At 34.4% G+C, this 15,414-nt stretch overlaps 1 long non-coding RNA gene across 7 annotated transcripts; it reads right to left on the bottom strand.

Annotated features, from left to right (window-relative positions):
• Window positions 1-333: 333 nt before the first annotated feature.
• LOC110724963 lies at window positions 334-5,624 on the bottom strand. Of its 7 annotated transcripts, XR_002512103.1 has the most exons (5): window positions 5,023-5,583; window positions 2,964-3,102; window positions 2,256-2,303; window positions 1,179-1,476; window positions 334-1,078 (listed from the first exon to the last, which is right to left on the bottom strand). It is a non-coding gene; the product is annotated as an uncharacterized LOC110724963 (long non-coding RNA). The 7 variants fall into 7 exon arrangements; XR_002512099.1 differs by having other exon boundaries at window positions 1,179-2,303; window positions 5,023-5,624; XR_002512102.1 differs by having other exon boundaries at window positions 1,179-2,303; window positions 2,984-3,102; window positions 5,023-5,624.
• Between the last annotated feature and the right edge of the window lie 9,790 nt (window positions 5,625-15,414).

The following is a 15,414-nucleotide window of genomic DNA, read 5'->3' as shown; positions in this document are numbered from 1 at the left end:
TATCATCTCAAAAACAAAAAGTCATACAACCTACAATAAATTAGTGGGAAGCTGAGATACAATCTGGGCCCTCACTCCTCTAGCTATAGCAAAGCCTACCCTAGTAACAATATGAGCCGCAGCAGGTGTTCCAATGCCTTGCGTCTTCGAGAACCTCTGAATTCGCTTAAGCAACGCAACAACCTCCTTCTCTAATTCACCAAACGAAGAAAAGGAGAAAGGAATGAACCCATATCCAATAGCTTGACAACGAGTCTCATACTTAACCCGCATCCGATGAGCTGCATCAGCCACAACCCGTCCAGGAATAAAGTCAGATAGCCTTGACTGTGTCAAAGGAGAAGATCCTGTCAAATCTACACAGACATAGCGACCACGATCCCAAGAATAAAGTAACACATCAGCAGGTCTGAGGGCCTCGTCGTTCCCTCCAACAAATATAAGAAAAAAAAATCATATGTACAACAACTATATGAATAAGAAATCAACACATATGATAGAAAACAGCTTGGATTGAAATTTTTTCATAATTCTCACGAAAAAAATCTATAAACACCAATTTTAATGTTTTTGGCCAAAAAATATAATAATCCAAACACAAAGAATATTAACATTCGATATCTATCTTGGAAATAGTAAGGAAAAACAAAAATCTTCCAAATTTCAAAAAAAGACACCAATTACAGTAAAGAGCATTAATAATAATAGAGTAAAACAGTAGCTAGACAACTAGCTAGTAGAACGGAAGAAGCAGTAATAGATGCTGCCATCAGTAGTCTTTAGCAGCAACCAACAATAGAAGATAGTAGTGGAAGCTTCTAGCAGTAGCAAACATCAGTTGGCAGCAACTAGCAGTAGCATAGCAATGCCAGCAAACCAAATGAGCAAGAGTCAGCAACAGATCAGACAATAGTAGCAGTAGTGTCAGCAAAAGACAACAGCAAAATAGCTAAAAACAACAGCAAAATAGCTAAAAACAACAGCAAAATAGTGGTAGCAGCAACAAAACATCGGTAAAAGTAAGTTCTTGTAGCATCATAAATTGCTATCCCAATTCTTCATCTTGATCCAATTGATCCTATGTGTGAAAGCATCATATATCAAACAACTAAAGCAAAAATAAAATAACACAATAATAAGAGTTATTGCTTTTTAAAAGATTATATATTAACCATTACCTCGTTTCGTTGTTATTCAATAGTGTACAATGGGAATTTGATCTGTAAGTTCTAGATTGGATGACGCATTTTCAAGTAATAGAGTCAAAGTATCCAACACTTCCGGATCAATTTGCTTGAGTTTCTTCATTAATTCTGCTACAGCTTCTTTCACAATTTAGTCTTTATATGGATTTAAGAACTCATCGAGAATTGTTGGTTTGTTGCTCTTTCCCTTTAGTGAACATATCACCGGTTGCTTCTATTTTGTACTATCCTTGTTTGTCTAGATTTCTCATAATCTACCATCTTGATCTTGCTTCTTACAAAGAACATACAAGATAGTTAGTCCGCGGACATCATTGATGATAAACAGGTTTTTGTAGTGTCAGACACCTATCAGAGTATTTAATATATGCATCTAAGTAAAAGATATCATTATTCTCACTACACATATAATAAATTAAGCTGATACGACACACAAACTCCCCTTTGCAGATTTCAGTTCCGAATTCAGCTCTGAATTCAGTCATGAATTTAAACTCTGATTTCATGTCTGAATTTCAGCTTTGATTTTAGTTTTGAATTTCAGCACTGATTTAGTTTTGAATTAAGTTTTGAATTTCAACTCTAAATTCAACTCTAAATTTAGTTCTGAATTCCAGCTTTGATTTTAGTTCTGAAATTCAGCTCTGAATTCAGTTCTAAATCTTATATCTGATTTTAGGTTTGGATTTTAGTTCTAAAATTCATCTATGAATTCAGTTCTGATTTCAGTTCTGAATTCCATTATTCTTGTAGCTCAATATAGAAGACTGAATGTTGAGAGGGGAAGAAATGGTGACAGTGGTGGGAAATAGGCTGAGAGTCTTGAGTTATATACACAATAGGCAGATTTTTACATGAAAATTTGCATAATAGATATTAAAACAGAATTATCATGGTAGAATCATAGTAGAAAGGGTACAAATAAGATTCAAAACTAGGACATAAAAGCCAACCACCCTAAGATTCCAAGGCATTATTGTATTTTCTACATTGATTTCAATATTAGCCAAAAAAGAAAAAATGATAGAGACAGGAACAAAGAAAGAGCACCTGACTGAAAATTCGAGTACCTTGAGGACAAAAAGAGAACCTCAGCACCTGATTGCACAAAAAACAAAGTCTAGATTAATTTAGAATTCTTAGTAGAAAGGGTATTGCAATAGTTAGCTAATTGTAATTTGGGTCCTAATGAAAATAAGAATGACCCTCTGAACATTCAACAACTCATGGGTATTCAACTGCCACTATAATATCAAACCTCAAATCAAATCAACTTGCAAAATAGGTGCTCTATCGCATAAAACTAAATTTAACCACTAACTTACAAAAAAAAATAGCACAAGTTCAAATAGAAAAATAAAACACTACAATGATAGTTTGTAAAAATCACATAAGAAAACAATAAAGAATGAAAGCATTAACTTACCCCGAAAACCAGGAAGTCTAGGAAAATATATAGGTATCCTAATCTTATCCTTGGACCTATTTTAGCATTAGGGGAAGGGAACCTGGATACGAAAATGAAACTTTAGAATAGGTGGTCTAACACCAGGTCTCCACACTGCATAGGTTAGTCACTCTTACGTTAATTCTCTAATCAATCAAACTTTGTGTTTGTTCGTTGCTCTTCAAATTGTTGATAGTATATCCATACATTTGCATTAAGCGTGATAGTTGACAGCAATTCAAACTAATGACTAACCCCTTCCCAAACTCACACACACACACACACACACACATGAATGACAAAGTCTGAACCTTTTATGTAGATTTGGCACCTTTGTGACCTCTTGTAAAGTGCGCCTTTCAGCTTTGCTAGTTTTATTCGTTAATGGTTTGGATGTCCCTTCCTGTCTTTATGATGAGACACTTGTGCTTCTGGTACATTTCCTCCCTTCTTTGCATCATTGTTTTCATTAAAAAAGTACAACGTAGATCATGTTCACATATAAAAAGAGATACTTACTCTAGGTAATTTAAATTAAAAGAAAATTATTCTATGACTACAATGCAATTTAGAGAGGAAAAAAAAGAAAAAATCCCACACAATAAAAGGCTTCCCATACAACAGGAATGAAAGTTACATCTATATTGTAGCTTCTTGTTGGAGACGGTCTGAAATAGATGTACGAAGCCCTGCCCCTAAGTCCCTAACTCTATTAATGGAGAATTGGAGACAGAAGTCAGCAAAAGAGAGTAGCTAGATTTGAAAATCTTGACCCCACTCTAACTTGACCGTGGACATTGTAAAAGGCTGAAAGCATGGCTTCCCATAGCAGTTTCCTAATTCCTCCTCCCAAGGATTTTTTTTTTTATATAATACGAAGTACTCTTTAAGAAAACTTAATTTGATTGGTTTTTATATACTGTCACTGTAATATGAGAAACAGTATTTAAAGTGCACAAAGATAAATTCACTTTTGTTGAATTCACTCCCAAGAATACTACTACAATCATATTGTTTTGATTCAATTAAGTAAAGTTAATTCGACAATCACCATAAATGGATTTCCTTTAAAACCCAATTTAATGCACAATCATGGAATAAGCTACTTTGTATAATAAGTTGTTTAAGAAAATATGCACAAGTGACTTGCTCATATCTATAAATGGCCAAACATAGACAAAATACAAGCAATAATACTCTGAATTCTACAAAATAAGATAAGAAATTAAATTAATGTAAGATTTTAAAAAAAAAACAAATAGTATATATAATATGATCTTAATTAGATATACTATTTTACTCACAGAGTATCTTAAATTCTTGTAGTACCTAAAATAAGTATGACTTTCATAAGCTTTTTAAACAATAGCTAGGTTAATGACAAGTTGCTGGACACCTTTATGCAATTTAATCAACTAATGAATAGGTACTATGGACCTTTCAAATGGAATGGTTTATATATTTTGTCATCATTAGAGTTTCTTTTGACTAACACTATATAACCAATGTTTCAACTAGTTATCAGTCTTGATATGCAAACAAGCAGCAATATATAAGCAATGACTAAAAAAAATCATATATTATTGTCAATTACTTCATAGTAGTAGGCACCTAAACCGTTATATAAATTAAAACTCCCATTCCAATCGCACGCATCTTTAAATGTCTAATTTATACGCAATCAAGGTTCAAAATGCATCAGTAATAATTGTCACAACCAAGTATTTTCCTAAACCCTTCCAATTAGATTTTCAGTAATGCAAAAGTTACTCAACCTATATTTTTTTTAACAGAAAATTATTGAGCTTATATTAACTAGTTAGTCCTGAATTGGTCCTTTCCGGAATAAACTTGTCCATTAATTAACTTCTCTACTCGTATATGTCCTCAATTGAACTTATGTATCCGAACTTATCGGCCTTAATTGAAATGAACTTAGTTAACTTAATATGTGAATAGAATATGGCCTTAACTTCCCATAAGCACCAACACCACCCCAATTGAAAAATCAAGCTAATTTGAAACTCCACAACATCTAAAATCCCAATATCGTAATTTCAAAAAACATAGTTAAACCAATTTCAGCAATTTCACCATCAATCCAAATTCTAACTAGTAGTATACATCTATATTACAGAAATTGTAAACATGAGAATGAATTATACACATAATTAACTGACTACATCATGCTAAAATCACTAAAACTTCATATTTTAGCAAATAACTAGCAACTAAAAGATAACCTAATTTAAGAAAATTGAGGAAGAATTGTACACACTCATACACAAATTAATGCTAAAATCACTAAAAAAAACATCATGAAAACCCTAAATTAGAGAAAAAAAGAAGAAGGAGGGAAGCGAAAGTTACTGGTGGAAACGATTTTTCATTGAGAAGGAACAGAAATAGGAGGAATTGAAAGACTGGAGAAGAGTAAAGCGAAGAAGCCGAACGTATAGGTGAGAGAAATTATGCAGATGAACATAAACCTTAATGTAATCATTAAGTAATGAACACCATAGTAGTACCATATGTTGTGATTCCTTCACTCTCGATTCATTTGATGATGTTGATTGTGATTTAGATGATGGTACTGATGATGATGATGATGATTCAGAGGATAGTAATGAGGGTGACTCGATGGATTAAAGAATATAAACTAATTCAGAGAGAATAGATATTTGAACAAGAATGAGAGGAGGGGATAGACTAGAATGAAAAATAAAAAAATTAAAATAAAAGGCACCGATCAATTTTTTCTGCAATGAGATTAGAAGAAAATAAATATTTAATTAGAAAAAAAAGGATTCGAGTAACATCAAATTAAGTGTTGCAACTAAGTGATACCTAATATCAAAGTGTTACCATAAAGTGTTACATAATACTAAAGTGTTACAAAAAATGTTACTTAATACGACAATGTTACAAAAGTGTTACATAAAAATCAAATAATCCTAAATTTTTTTAAGTGTTACCGATGGGTGTTACTTGAGCCCAATTTTCTTCTAGTGAAAGAGAATTCATTTCTTGAAAAACTTTTGAAAAGTTGGAGTAAGATCAAGAAAATCAAAGGGCTTCGGAGGAGCCTTGAAACTCAGTGTTTGATGCAATAACCCCGTATAGGTATAGAATTCACCAAAGGCTTGGGTTGAATCCTATAAATTTTCTATTAAGTTAGAAATAAACCTAAGAGTTACAAGCATACTATTTACTATTAGATAGTAAAGGAATAATGTCTTGTAAGATAGCTACGACAAATCCAAATTCCGAATAATGGTTAGAGGCCATAAAAATCTGAGATAGACTCCATGTTTAAAATCATGTTTGAAACTTGATTAATTTGCATAAAGGGTGAAAGACCCATCAATTGCAAATAAGTTTTCAGGGAGAAAAATAACAAATGTGGAAATGTATATGCATACATAGCTAGATTGGTTGAAAAGAATACAATTAAATTCACGGAGTTGATTTTAATAAAAACCTATTCACCAATCGGAATGCTAATGTCTTTTCGTGATTGTTTTAGAAAAATTGCGGATATGAAATATGGCAAAATAGATACCAAATCCGCCTTCCTAAAATAGGATTTTGGAAGTGACTGTGAAAATAGTCTAAGGGTTTTGAAAATCTAAATGAATGCTAGATTTAAAAGCAAGCTCAAGGAATCCGTCATGGGATTAGTGGAAGCATTGCATATAGGAATTGGAACATGTTTTCTCATGAAGTTAATAAGAGGATTAACTTATGGAGAAACATAAAATTTCTTATGAATAAGAAGTTTAGTAGGAGGAAAAGTAAATTATATAAAGGTCCAACGAAAAGTTTATGAACTCTATTGTGAAATAACTATCAAATGCTAAATGCTTAGATTTGAAAGTATTTTCGACAATGGATCAAGAAAAGACGATACTTAGTACGTATTGGTATTAAGATCTATTGTGTAGACTTAATAAAATGTTTGAACGTGTAAAGGATTTTACTGTGTTAACCATGAATTGAAGGACTTTGAAAGACTTTCGACTCGTATGTATAAAAATAAGTAAATGTTTGAACTAAGTATAAGCTAGGCTAAATACTAAGTCAAACATGAAAGACTCTAATAAAGACTTTCAACCATATCACACATCAAACAGTTTAGCAATAATCAGTGAAACTGAATGAGCTAAAATGTCACATGGATGGAATAAGATTGAGAATTACTCTTCAATTTAATCCATAATGTACGTTGTGATATGGAATCGTCACACGACTTGCTTGCTTAGATCATGTGAAGTATGTATGTAGTACCAATCAACCTGAATCTATGTAATAGATCGTTAGATTATGGCAAAGAACATCCAAGTACTTGGATAAGTAATAGGATGTGTTCTTGACTTATGGAAACTAATAAAATTTGAGAATTGATGTTGCAAGCACAAACCTTAACAATGATTAGATCCTTAACAAGGAAGCTGTTTACCAGCTTAAAATGAGTCGTGGCTTGAGAATGGTAACATGGACGTGCATCCATGTGTAATGTGCAAGAATTGAAGGAAAATTTCCATGACCATAAGTGATTAGGGTATCCCAAATCATTGTGAGCCGTTTGGTGTGAAACCCAAGAAAAGAATCATCAGGAAGTTTACTAAAATATATGTTGAGAACATTGTTGCCTTAATGGCGGTAATAAACAAGATGTTCTATGGAAAGTTCGTTACTGAACGTTAATGGTTGTAGGTTGTCAAGTTGAAAGTCTCAATCATGAAAATGAGTGGGAGCCATCACTTAGACAATAAATCCTAAATCACATATAATCCATGACACTCTCAAATTTATCATCTTATTATGAAAGTGATCAGTAATGAAGGTGCTAAGATTAGAAAAGTAGTTATACCTAAACCTATGCAATAAGTGAACGACAACATTCACAATTGCATGAAAAAAATCAAGCATATTTGTAGGCGTCGATCGAAGTGCGCCTACGTTAAAAGCATGTGGTGAATATGCTTAGAACTCATAGGAAGTGGGAATTGACATTACGATTAGGGACAAGGAAAGTAGGGAGTCGCCAACAAGTTTTTAAGGAACTTGTAAACCGTTCACGGATCATAAAAAGGCAACCACGAATAAGGGACAACGATAGGCAACAACGATTGACCCGTGAAGGTTACACCCCATCCATAATCCATGAGATTACTAACTCCATATGGTTCGGAACCATGAGATTACAAAGTGAGTCATGGAGTCATTCGCCCGTATTGGCCTCTACTCGATTCTTATAGTGAAAAGTGATTCCTGCGATCTCAAAGACATACAAACAAAATATTCAATTTGCTCCAAACTATTATTATGCTAAATTGGTTTAATATTAATGCAACATATAATTATAAAATATTTGTGATCACTTGAATTAAACAACAAGATTAAAAAGGATCCTAAACCGGTTGTCCAAATTATCTTATTAGGCGTGATTTTCAATTACATATTCCCTTTAAACATGCAATATGGTGATCATAACAATAATAGAATAAACGTTAATATTGGAAGCAATTCAACAATAATAGCGTTAGTCAAATCAAATAATAATAATAATAATCTAATCATGATACTAGCAACAAGAATAAAAATAAAAGTAATTAAATTAATTAATTACTCGCATTCTGCGCGTTCCTTTAAATTGCTACATCATGAATAAACTGTTAGTAACTTTAATAAAAAAATAAATCAAATTGAAACAATTAAATTAAATAAATGTATATTTAATTTGGTCCAAACCCTCAGTTAATTATAAATTTCACGCCTTTGTTTAAGTATAGAACTTCGGATATTGTATGGACTCCTTGGAGCGCTTAAAGGAAGAAATAGTGAAAGAATGGGATGCTAGTGTTTAGGCTAAAGAGGGAGAAAAGAATTATTTGATGATCAAGCTTGTTGATGATTGGAAAAGGGGTGATATGACCTCTATTTATAGAGAAAAAACAAAGAGGTCGAAAAAAACAAGATAAGATCCGAATTAAATCGGAATAAAACTCGATAGACAGCAGTTTTTGCGTTTTTTGTTTTTATCATATCTTTTGATTCAAAAATTGAAATAAGATGAATAAAATATCGTTGGAAAGATCTTGAAGTCTACTTTCTAATACAATTAGAATCAGATTAAAATATTTTATAGAATAAAAGAGATGGCCGAAATAGTGAGACAGTGTCAATTTTGGATAGAGTTTGACATTTTATTCATATCTTCTCCGTTATAGCTCGGAATTGATATTATAATATATCATTGGAAAGATAATTTCAAGTGCTATACAACCATATAAAATTTGGATAATAAATATGTGCCACAAAAATAATATATGCCTGTCTTTGAACGTCTTTCAATTCGAATAAAATTAGGGCTTTCAAAAAGAAAAGTTTTATTCAATTTCAAATTCTTTAATCTTATCTTTTCAAAAAGGATTATTAAGATCTTTTAGAAACTTATATAAGCTTCTAATTAATCCTAATTGGTTTAGGAATGGGATTAAATAATTTGGACCCTCCACATGATCATTGGGTCGTATGGAAGGTGGGTTTAGGTTCGGTTTGGGCTCAGCTTAATATTTTGGACATAACTTATTCGTTATAACTCGGATTTGAGCTTATAATATATTGTTGGAAAGATCTTTTAAAGCCCCATCCAAATATTTAATCATTGGACCCAGATTATGGACCAAAATAAACTGGGTTAAACGTTTTTATAAAAAGGACACGAAATGAATGATTTTAAAGGACACGAAATGAATTATTTTGGGTTTAAAGGCACGAAAAGAGGAAAATAAGATATATTTTGGGGAAATGGGCTAGGAATTGGGTTGGTTTATGAATTGAAAATATGGATTTGAATATGGATTTAAGCACTCCAAAGATTAAATACTAAACCCGACCAATAATGGTGGTGAAAGGTTGTTCATCATCGAGTTTTGTTTTGGGGAGACATTTTTAGGTGTCTACAGAAGCCCCCAATTGGACTGAGTTTTTAGAAACGTCAGTTTCGAAAACAATAGTCAAAGTGGTCGATAGGGACGGAGAATGATTTAAGACGTTCTGCGATCCTTAATCACTCTGTATACGCCGATACCTGCAGAAAAATGTTAGTTCTACAGATAAAAGAGTAAAGGGATTGAACTCTTATCTGACACCAGTGTATCAGTGACAAATGAGTTTGGTATTTTCCTATGCTTGAAGGAATCCACCGGATGACGTTTGTTGAAATGCTTTCTGTGCTTGAGGAAAGCCGACAAATGAGTTTTGTAGCTTTCTAAGCCTGAAGAAACCTACCGGATTACACTTTCCATGCTTGAGGAAAGTTGACATATGATTTTGGTGTTTTTCTATGCTTTAAGAAATCCACCGATAATGCTTTCCATGCTTGAGGAAAGCCGACAAAGGAATTTAGCGGTTTTCTATGCTTGAAGAAATTCACCGGATAATACTTTCAATGCTTGAGGAAAGTCGACAGATGATGAGATTGCAAGTCCCTGTGTATCGAGAACCTTGCGTCATGAAATGATGGTGGTTTGATTGTCCCCGAACATGGGTTGTATATGGTCCGCATGTCCCCGGACGTGGGCTGTAGATGGTCCGCTTGTCCCCGGATGTGGGTTGTAGATGGTCCACTTGTCCCCGGACGTGGGCTGTCGTGGGCTGTAGATGGTCCGCTTGTCCCCGGACGTGGGCTGTAGATGGTCCGCTTGTCCTCGGACGTTGGCTGTAGATGGTCCGCTTGTCCCCGGACGTGGGCTGTAGATGGTCCGCTTGTCTCCGGACGTGGGCTGGTTGTTAATGGTCCGCTTGTCCCCGGACGTGGGCTGCAAACGGTCCGCTTGTCCCCGGACATGGGCTGTAGATGGTCTGCTTGTCCCCAAACGTGGGTTGTAGATGGTCCGCTTGTCCCCGACGTGGGCTGTAGATGGTCCGCTTGTCCCCGGACGTGGGCTGGTTGTAAATGGTACGCTTGTCCCTGGACATGGGCTGTAAATGGTCTGCTTGTCCTCGGACGTGGGCTGTAAATGAGACCTGCAAAATAAAATTTGCCAGGGGACTCGTATAGACTATGATTGACTTGACCAACTGACTTGACCAAGTTTGACTTGATACGGCATGACATGACATGAGTATGACTTGTGATTGTGTGTGTGTATAGTTTGAGAGTGTGTGTGTCAGACACAAGCAACCGAAAATGCAAAAGCAAAAAATTTCCATCATTTTTGTCATGAGACGAGTGGAGGGTACCGACTTTCTCCCGAAAAAGAAAGACGTGAAAAATGAAATTTTATTTTCGAACTTCCCTCGATAAAAATTTTGAAAAAGTTTTTGAACTTCCCCTAAATAAAATAATGAAAAAGGGAAGAAGTTTTGAATTTCCTCCTTGAGCAAGACGAAATGAATCATATGGATTGAATTGATTGTATTGAAAATAATGTATGCATGATGCATGTTCTTAGGCCAGGAGGCTAAGGATAATTACATCATGTGACACGATAGATGAATGAACTTAAGTCATGGAGCTAAGAATCATATATGGTGTAAAGAAGCGATCTTGAACATCACTTAGGTCTGGAAGCTAAGAACGTATATAAATGAAGTGATTATGAACGTTGCTTAGGTCAAGGAGCTAAGAACGATATGCTTTGTATTATTACAAATCATTGATATAGAAATGTTACTCTGTACATTATGCGATGCATGAAACAATGAACATTGCTCAGGTCAAGAAGCTAAGCAAGTATACAACGTTATACAATGTTTCTTCTGATGAATGTTGTCTTGAAAGATGATGAAGCATGCGCGGTAGGGAAACAAGATTTCATGATAAAGGGTTCCTAAGGGAAAGATGATATGGATATGTATGTGTGAAAGAAGTTTATGAAAGTGATACTAAGGTGAGGCTGCAAAGGTTATGGTGATGGAAATATATGTGTGAAGAGTCAAACATGATGACTCTTTAGGCTAGCTAAGCTAATGTGATGTGGGTTCAAGCCCCCAAGTCTAGCTCTAAATGGGTAGGGATATAGAGATAAGCATTGGATATTCTTTGACTTGATCATGCATAGATATGAATATGAATGTGGCTGCACCTTAATGTGAGGTTGCCTACGTATCCGTTAGGAATCAGTCCGAACGTAGCTCTAACCGAACTTTGCACAAGTGTATGTACACCTCAAAGAGGTCTTTCAAGGGTTGTAATGTGGTTAAGTTGATGGTTTAAGGAAGAAAGGGGTAAAAGGCTCAAGACCCGAGAGAAGCCCTCAAGATGTGTAATTGTAAATTTAATTTTGAATTTTGCAAGTTTATTTTCAACATTTTTTTTCACTTTTTTGAATCAATGTAGGCAATCTCAGATCATGCGGTCCATCACTCACTTAGCATTCATGTTTCTCAAGCACGGTACCAAGCACTCGATAAGAGACGCAATTCGAGACATGTTCGTATTAAAGACATTGGAACACTTGCCTTTAGACATTGTTTTATTGTTGCTTTGCTGCTTTTTTTTTATATATATTTGCTTTTTTTTTCCTACTTGCTTTTTGAATTTTATACAATTACACATCTTCCAATCCCAGGGTTAAATGAATGTGGGTTGAAGAAATGAAGGCCAAACGTTAGACGAGGCTCAAAATGGTTGATGAAGAAATGGAATGTGATTGAACGGTTAACAGGGAATGACAGGGTTACAAAGGTGCCTCAAGTCATTGGTGTACCTTGTGTTTAGTTCGGTAATTGATTTTTTTTTTTTAGTTTTTTTTTTGCTTATTATCACGTGATCGAATGTAAGAAAGAGATGCTCATTTATGAAGAAGGTAAGAAATGTGACACATAGACACATGGATAAGGAGAACCTATGCTAGACTTTTAGGGGGAAGGTTTTGAAACAAAAGAAGAAGAAAACATGAAATCTTGGTGTGAAGCTTGCATCGTGCTTTGTCTTCATGGCTGTTTATGAGTTACTTCTTGCCGCCTGCTGAGGAAAAAATTTCTTGTTGTTGATGCTTTGATTGGAAGGAAAGAAGGAAGGAGTGACGTTCCCCTTATTCTTCCAACTATTGCCTAGTGATTTTAGACTCAAGTACTGTGTAAGGAAGAACTCACTTAATGCATTCACTCAATACTCGGATTGAAAAGGAAGAGTGTATGAAACGATTTTGAAAACTGATGGGAAATACTCCACTCATTCCTATTACGACGGAAAACGATACATGCATGGTCCTAGTATACGATCATAATCAATATAGTGCATTACTCGAAGATAAAGTGTGTGCAACGACACAACATGTGTGATTAGGTGAGTTTATTAAGACTCGTGGTATGATCGCATGGCTAGACATGAGGACGTTGTGAAAAACAAAGGACTCAATAGCACGGAAGACTAAAAGACAAACTAACTTGATTAATTTTGTCCAATTTTAATGTTTATGCTATTCACTAGATGAAAACAGTCCATTGGCGATCGTTAGTCATAAATAAGATCAACCACAATCAAAGACAAAGAACACATGTTAAGGTTAGCATAAAAATCGATAGAAACTAGGAAGAGGACTAGTATTCTAGAAGAGTGAGGACTCATGGATATAAAAAAATAATAAAAATCTATAATCCTATATTATACGAGTTGACACGGATTAAATGATTTGGCTAAGAATAGCTTGACACGAAAAGATATAAAAAAAATTTTAAAAAAAAAAACAAAAGAAAGTTGACGCTAAAAAGAAATCTAAACTGGCCAGCCTGTAGTATATCGGTAATAAATTTTGATCTGTGACTTTGATTTGGACGAAACCAACTCTAAATCAAAGATAAAACTCGGGGCTACAGATCCATAGGTGCTACGACACGTAACTCTTTCTAGAACTCCGGCTATGACCAAAACAAGTTAACTCTTGTACAGTATACGGGAATAAAAATCCGGGTGACTCAAAAATTTAAAAAAAAAAAAATCTATGGCTCGACTCTAATAATAAAAAAAAAGGGTTTGATAAAAGAAAAAATAATTAAACAAAATTCAATAAAAAAAAGTGCACATATAAGCATATCGTCACGCATGATGCAATGAAGTTCGCAACCTAAAGTCAAGTTCTATGTTCGACTATGGTCAAGCTTTTGGGTGTCTAAGGGTACCATGGTTAAGAGTTTGGACGCGTTAGCAAGGAAGCCTCCCTTGAGGGTATATGTCAACAGGCGGCACCACAAGTTCGTGATGAAATCGAACTCGAGTCCATGGTTTGGGTGGATTTAAAAACTCGGATGAACCCTTATTGCCATGAGCCTTTTCGAGTTGATAGAGCATAAATCCCCCGGGCTAGCCACATACGTAAAACACGTACTATTGTGGCAAAATGGGTAAGATAAAATGCATATGCATATGTGACAATGCCAATTAAATCACAGGAATATTCTTCAAGAATCTTTCAAGTCTCATCCACTCATCTCAATTAAATACCGATCACTCAAATCGATAAATAACCAAGAATCCTCCCCAGTGGAGTCGCCAAAGTGTAGGCGTCGCTCGAAGTGCGCCTACGTTAAAAGCATGTGGTGAATATGCTGGACACTCATAGGAAGTGGGAATTGACATTACGATTAGGGGCAAGGAAAGAAGGGAGCCGCCAACAAGTTTTTAAGGAACTTGTAAACCGTTCACGGATCATAAAAAGGCAACCACGAATAAGGGACAGCGATAGGCAACAACGATTGACCCGTGAAAGTTACACCCCATTCATAATTCATGAGATTACTAACTCCATATGGTTCAGAACCACGAAAGGAGGATCGGGGATGATGGTACGAAGTGAGTCATGGAGTCACATTCGCCCGTATTGGCTTCTACTCGATTCTTATAGTGAAAAGTGATTCCTGCGATCTCAATGGCATACAAAAAAAATATTCAATTTGCTCCAAACTATTATTATGCTAAATTGGTTTAATATTAATGCAACATATAATTCTAAAATATTTGTGATCACTTGAATTAACAACTAGATTAAAAAGGATCCTAAACCGGTTGTCCAAATTATCTTATTAGGCGTGATTTTCAATTACATATTCCCTTTAAACATGCAATATGGTGATCATAACAATAATATAATAAATGTTAATATTGGAAGCAATTTAACAATAATAGCGTTAGTCAAATCAAATAATAATAATAATAATAATCTAATCATGATGCTAGCAACAAGAATAAAAATAAGAGTAATTAAATTAATTAATTACTCGCATTCTGCGCGTTCCTTTAAATTGCTACATCATGAATAAACTGTTAGTAACTTCAATAAAAAAATAAATCAAATTGAAACAATTAAATTAAATAAATGTAGATTTAATTTGGTCCAAACCCTCAGTTAATTATAACTTTCACGCCTTTGTTTAAGTATAGAACTTCGGATATTGTATGGACTCCTTGGAGCGCTTAAAGGAAGAAATAGTGAAAGAATGGGATGCTAGTGTTTAGGCTAAAGAAGGAGAAAAGAATTATTTGATGATAAATCTTGTTGATGATTGGAAAAGGGTTGATATGACCTCTATTTATAGAGAAAAAAGAGAGGTCGAAAAAACAAGATAAGATCCGAATTAAATCGGAATAAAACTCGATAGACAGCAGTTTTTGCGTTTTTTGTTTTTATCATATCTTTTGTTCCAAAATTCGGAATAAGATGAAAATGATATCTTTGGAAATATCTTGAAGTCTACTTTCTAATAAAATTAGAATCAGATTAATATATATTTTATATAATAAAAGATATGGTC

This window comes from Chenopodium quinoa, unplaced genomic scaffold (assembly GCF_001683475.1).
Source record: "Chenopodium quinoa cultivar QQ74 unplaced genomic scaffold, ASM168347v1, whole genome shotgun sequence".
Taxonomy (NCBI): domain Eukaryota; kingdom Viridiplantae; phylum Streptophyta; class Magnoliopsida; order Caryophyllales; family Amaranthaceae; genus Chenopodium; species Chenopodium quinoa.
The sequence above is the reverse complement of the archived record's forward strand: the minus strand, read 5'-3'. Positions and strand labels throughout refer to the sequence as shown.